Source organism: Cibotium barometz, chromosome 12, assembly GCF_041138505.1.
Source record: "Cibotium barometz isolate CiBa-2024 chromosome 12, ASM4113850v1, whole genome shotgun sequence".
Classification (NCBI taxonomy): domain Eukaryota; kingdom Viridiplantae; phylum Streptophyta; class Polypodiopsida; order Cyatheales; family Cibotiaceae; genus Cibotium; species Cibotium barometz.
In genome coordinates this window covers 17,775,958-17,782,751 of record NC_141057.1, presented here as the reverse complement: position 1 = coordinate 17,782,751, position 6,794 = coordinate 17,775,958, and positions in this window count along the sequence as shown.

Here is a 6,794-nt window from a genome sequence, read left to right as displayed (position 1 = left end):
AAATTGATATGTACACATGTCAGATGGTGTTGATACTAAACATTGAGGTTCATTAGGTGTCAATGCAAGTTGCCCATACTTGATTGCACAATTACATTGTGATTTGGAGCCTTGGAAGGCGTGTCAATTCAGGGTATCCCGCACTAAGTGCGTCAGTTCATCTTGAATGACTACAGGTTGATTTTCTACATCAAATTTGGAGTTTGTTGGCTATCTTGGAGTATCTGGAACATTCATTGGAGTGTGGTTGAGCTGAGGAAGGCTCATTTACAGGTTTGAAGTGTGCGAAAGGTGTACGCATTGAGCAACATGTCGGATAATCCAGTTCAGATTGTTGGTGAAAAGCTGGATAGGAAGAACTTCCAGGCATGGAAGTACAGGATAAAGAGTTTCTTGAAAGGGAAAGGATTTTGGAATCTCATTACAGGTGCTGAGCCTGAGCCTGAGCTACCTCGGCAACCTACAGAGCAGCAGCTTATTGCTCATAAGCAATGGTCAGCAGCTTATTGCTCATAAGCAATGGTCAGAGAGAGCATTCAAAGTGTTGCATTATTTGTCTATATGCATTTCTGATGCTATGCTCATACACATTCAGGATGCTAAGAATCCCAAAGATGCATGGGATACTTTGGTCAAGATGTTTGATACAGATACGAGTGCTCGCAAGTCTCAATTGCGATAGCAGATACACAATGTGAAAAGGAATAAAAGGAGCATACATGATTATGTGCAAGAAATCAAGAAGTTTGCAGATGCATTGGCCACAATAAATGCCCCCATGCCTGATGATGATTTGGTGGATATTACCTTGCGTGGTCTTGGCAAGGAATACAAATCCTTTGATACATCTATCTCAGTGAGGAGTACAGGTCTACCCGACTTCGATGAGTTGGTTTCACTCTTGTTGGTTGAGGAAATCAAGCTCAGTGATTCATTTCTGGATGCATCTACTAGCCATGATGATGGCAGAAATCAGGCTTTCTACTCGCAGAGAGGCTTTAGAGGCAGGGGGAGATTCGCATCACGTGGACGTGGTGGTAATGGTCGTGGATGGTAGGATAGGCCTCCATAACAGAATTTTCAGCCTTCATATGGTGCTCGAGGTGGTCGTGGATATGCACCTCAAAGAGGTCATGGTAACCCCCGTGGTAGAGGACGTTGGTAAGGCCAACAAAATTCTAAGCAAGATGTGGACTGCCATTATTGTGGCAAATATGGTCATATGGCGAGAGATTGTTTCCGCAAACCGAATGATTTGAGAGGGGGAAGAGCACAACGTGGTGGTCATTATGGTGGAAACTATGCACAACATGGTGGTAACTATGCATCAAGTAGCAATGATGGAACTGCAAATCATTTGTTTGCCATGAAGCATGTTGTGGGTTCTATGACAACAAATGCTGAGAATGATGATACATGGTATATGGACTCAGGAGCATCAAACCATATGACATGTCATGGTGAATGGTTTGAGCATATGAAGCCTATGGATGTAAAAGGCTATGTGGAAACAGGTGATGATACCCAGCATGTCATTACACATGTTGGAAGTGTACCATTGGTCATGCATAATGGTCAGACAAAGTCTATGTCAGATGTGCTGTATGTGCCTTCGATCACTAAAAGCTTGGCCTCAGTTGGTCAAATGGTGGAACAGGGATTACAGGTTCGTTTCAACGAGCATGGATGCTTCGTTGAAGATTTCAAACAAGGATGTAGAGTGATTGCTAAAGGCAAGAAAGAAGGAAGATTGTTTAAGCTGGATGCTGGAATTCCTGAGCTAAAATCAGCCATGTTCTCAAAGAGCAGGAATGTGGTACAGGACATTGATATGTGGCACAAGAGGATTGGCCATGTAAATATACAGAGATTAAAGAACATGCAAACAAGAGGCATTGTCAATGGATTGCCTAGGTTCAAATATGATGGACATATGCATGTTTGTGAAGCCTGTCAGTTTGGAAAGCAGGCAAGGTTGAGGTTTCCTAGAGAAGGAAATATGAGTAACAGGCCACTTGAGATCGTACATAGTGATGTATGGGGTCCTGCATAAAACCCATCTATCAAAGGCAGTTTATACTATGTTACATTCATTGATGACTTTAGCAGGATGACATGGATATACTTTCTGAGAGAGAAGAGTGAAGTGTTGGAAAAGTTCATGGATTTCAAAGCTTTTGCAGAAAAGCAGTATGGCTGTTGGATTAAATGTCTGAGGACAGATGGAGGTGGTGAATACACCTCAAAGGCCTTTGAGCATTTCTTGAGGAAGCATGGAATAAGAAGACAATTGACTTGCAGGTATACACCTCAGCAGAATGGTGTGGCTGAGAGAAAGAACAGAGTCATATGTGAAGTGGCTAGGGCGATGCTCAATGAAAAGAGCATGCCAGATTACTATTGGGTAGAAGCATGTGCTATTGCAGTATATATATTGAACAAAACACCTACAGCAGCCATTCATGGAAGCACGCCAGAGATGCGGCTCACAGGTTACAGGCCAGACATTGGACATCTTAAAGTTTTTGGATGCATAGCTTATGTACATGTGCCTGATGAAAGAAGAAGGAAGTTGGATCCTAAAGCAGAGAAATGTGTATTTGTGGGATATGCACAGGATCGAAAGGCATACAAATGTTATAACCCTCAAACTAGACAAGTGGTCATCTCACGAGATGTGGTGTTTGATGAGCTTGCTAGTTGGTACAAAGCAAAAGATGAGGGTGTCATTGAGTCACTTGAGGCTGATGTTCATGTGAACTTGCCATCACAAGCAAGTTCTAGTTCTACTACTATGTCTGGGCCAGCAGCAGAAGCTGAGAGTAGCAGTGTACGTCCATGGTCAGGACGTTTGAGGCATGAGAGTGTAAGCACTGGGAGTAGTGCTATGGATAAAGGCAAAAAGAAAGTCGAAGGAATTGGAATCACAGGTTATGAGTCATCTAGTTTTGAGAGTTTGGATGAGGAGCTTGGCATACCTGTTCTACGCACACCTGGTGCTAGGCAGGACAGATATGTGCCACCACATGCTAGAGTTACAGGTGTACAGAGTGACCCGCATGCATTGCGGAGATCCCAGAGAGTCAGATATCCTGTTGATAGATTGACATATCAAGATTTTGCTATGCACTATGCATATATGACATCTATGGTGAAGCATGTGGAACCTACATGCTATACAGAGGCTATTGGAGAGCATGTATGGGAAAAAGCAATGGATGTTGAGATGGACGCATTGGTCCATAATGATACATGGGATTTGGTTGCATTACCAAAGGACAAGAATGTTATTGGATGTAAATGGGTTTACAAAGTGAAGTGCAAATCTGATGGTTCTATTGAGAGACATAAAGCTAGATTGGTAGTAAAGGGTTATGCACAGACCCAAGGATTGGATTATGATGAGACGTTTAGTCCAGTGGTTAAGATGGGCACAGTGAGAGCAGTCATTGCTATGGTTGCAGCTAATGGCTGGGAAATGCATCAGATGGATGTCAAGAATGCATTTCTGAATGGAGATCTACAAGAGGAAGTGTACATGGCACAGCCAGAAGGGTATGTACACCCTAGATATCCCACTCACGTATGCAGGTTGAAAAAGGCATTGTATGGTCTAAAGCAAGCACCTCGTGCTTGGAGTGATAAGATGAGCAGATATCTTATCTCACTTGGTTTTCAGATTTCTACAGCAGATTCTTCACTCTATGTGAAGAAGACACAGCATGGGATTGTTTTACTAGTCATCTATGTGGATGACTTGATTATCACAGGTGATCATGGTGCAGATGTGATGCATGTCAAGAAAGCTTTGAGTGGGAAATTTGACATGAAAGATCTTGGTGAGTTGAGATACTTCCTTGGAATTGAAGTGGTAAAAGATCATGCAGGTACTTGGTTAGTACAGCGCCAATATGCATTGGATATGTTGGCAAAGTATGGCATGACAGGGTGTAAGCCTATGAGTACACCATTGGAGCAAAATGTGAAGTTGCGGGCTGATTATGGCGAGGAATTGGATGATCCTTCTATGTACAGGAAGATGGTTGGTAGTCTCATATATATGACTATCACACGCCCGGATTTGAGTTATGCTGTGGGGCTAGTCAGCCAGTTTATGCAGAGCCCCAGGAAACCACATTTGGATGCAGTGAGACGCATCATGAGATATGTGAAGACCACAGCACATTATGGTCTATTTTATGAGAGTGGTAAAAGCTTGGACATACATGGCTACACAGATGCTGATTGGGCAGGTAGCGCATATGACAGGAGGTCTACTAGTGGATATGCTTTTACACTTGGAAGTGCCGTGGTGAGTTGGAGTAGCAAAAAGCAACCTACAGTTGCTTTATCCAGTACAGAGGCTGAGTACAGGGGTGCAGCCATTGCTACTTGTGAGGCTATATGGTTAAAGAGTCTCTTGGCAGATTTATGTGAGCCTCTTGATGGCAAAGTTGTCATTCATTGTGACAACATGAGCAGTATACAGTTGGCAAAGAATCCAGTGTTTCATGCGAGGACCAAACACATAGAGGTCCATTATCACTTTGTCAGAGAAAAGGTGCTGGATGGTACAGTTGATCTTCAGTATGTGAAGACTGATGAGCAGGTGGCTGATATCTTTACGAAGCCACTTAGCAGGGAGAAGTTTGAGTACTTCCGGACTATGTTGGGAGTACATGGGATGAGCTTGAGGGGGAGTGTTAAGAGTCTGGATATCCCAAGCTCATCTACATCTTCATCGCCAGTACATCATGAGCTTGAGAGGGGCTGTTGAGATTCAAGCTCGATGTCAGTGTGAGCCAGCTATGCTATGTGCTGGCAGATTAGGTAGGAACATGTGTGAGACATAAATGACCGCGTGTCCAGCTGGTCATAGTGTGTGGACATTAGCGAGGGTTAGTAGAGTGTGGACACAACTCATTGTGTGTTGTGTGGATTATGGATTAGTGCATTATGCTTTGTGTGAGAGTGGACATGGCTTCCCTCTATGGTTAGGGTTTGCAATATACATTAGGGTTTGCTCCTGTGTGTGTGTCTTCTCCTCCTCTACCGTTCTTTCAACAGGCATCGCAATCAGTTCTCCCAGTGCGTCAAAGTTGGGTCCCGACGAAGATAGTGTAAAATCGCCATAACAAAGTTTCAGGGCCGAAATGAGTCAGAATCGCATATGAACACAACAATAAAATCCGGGTCGCTTGCCATACATTTATCCATGCATGATTTGAATTTCATGCCTCTTCGGCGCTGCCAGGCAAAAATCCGAGAGGTGTTTTGAGCTTGTGTACATATGGGATGCATGGTATGCAAAAAAGCTTTGCCCTGAATGCCCTGGAAAATGTACAGAGTGGGTCGTTTCATGTTTTTTTTTAACGAGCTCTTGGTGATGCCTTCATGTGAAAGTATTATGGGAACCCCGAATGTGATGATGGTTGGTCAATCTGGGCTGATCCTAGATGCAGAGATGGCACTCCATTTTTAGCAAGCATGTGATGATGATCGACAATGCATGGCACCGACTGCAATGGTCGAGTTTTGGTAATTATGATGCAGCTGATGGAGGGCTGTGGGCAGTTCTTACATGTGTTTTGGAAAGTCATGGGTGCCACACGTGAACCTGAAAAGCAAGGTAATGAAAGAGGAGCATTGTGGCCATCCTTGAGGCTTTAAAAAAGGAAAATAAAAAATAATAATACCAACCACGTGGCCAGCTTGTAGGAGACCACCTGGAGGTTTATTTTACTGCGAGCACAATCGCTTGGAAGGTTGGTGAAGGGCGAGTCGGGGGACTAATGAGAGTGGCCGCCTTGTGAAGGGAGACCTCTCGACAGGAGAGAGCCAAGAGAGAAGAGAGCTGCAGAGGCTGCTGGTCGCAACACACAAAGGAGACAGGCTGGGGAAGTCGAGGGTTGCTGGTGGGGTGCCCTCTGAAGAGAGAGAGTGGCTAACTTTTTTTGGTGTGGTTGGCATAACCGCAGCGCAGCAGAGCAGGGGAGTAGCGTCGTGTACGGTGGCTGGCGGTGATTGGAGCAACGAAGAGGACAGCGTGGCTGTGGGCAACGACTGGAGGCTGGCGAAGAGAGAGGGAGCCGCCTTGGTCATGTTGGCGCTAGCTAGTGGCGAAGAGGTGAGAGGGACTGGGGCCTCTGGTTTTGAGCCGCTGACAGAGCTGGTAGCACGCCAGAGAGAAGGAGGTTTGTGGTTGGCGCAGTCGCTGCGAAGACAAAGGCTCGCTGTGGTGCTGGCGACTACTGGGTGAAGGGAGAGCTGAGCCGGGGTCTCGAGAGAGAGAGAGACGGGCTGTCTATATAAAGGAGGGGGCGGCCTCAGAGTCAGGGAACGAAGGTGTCGGCTGCAGCTACTGAAGCATGGAGGTTGGCAGCGATTAGAAGGGAGAGACCGCCTGCTCTGGCGATGAGAGGAGAGGGTTGCCTTGTCTGCAACGTGAGTGGAGTGTGGTGCCGGCTGTAGGGAAGCCGCTTCCACCAAACAGAAGTGAACAGCACCAAAGCAGAGGGGCTCTCTGAGCACGCCAACTGCAGCGAAGACAGGGAGAGAGGTGGGAGGCTCTGCAGAGAGGCCGGTCGTGAAAGAGCAAGAGGGTACATTGTTTTGCTGCAAGGGGAGTTGACAGTAAAGCAAAGGAAGCAAGGTAGCACGTCTATTGGTGTGAGGCGTAGAGTGGTGCTGGCGCTGACGGGAGCTCGCAGTATGCAGGCAGTGAGGAGTAGGGAGTGAGGAAGCAAAGGGTGGTACTGTGTGAAGAAGGCAGCTGCTGGCAACCAGAGAAAGGG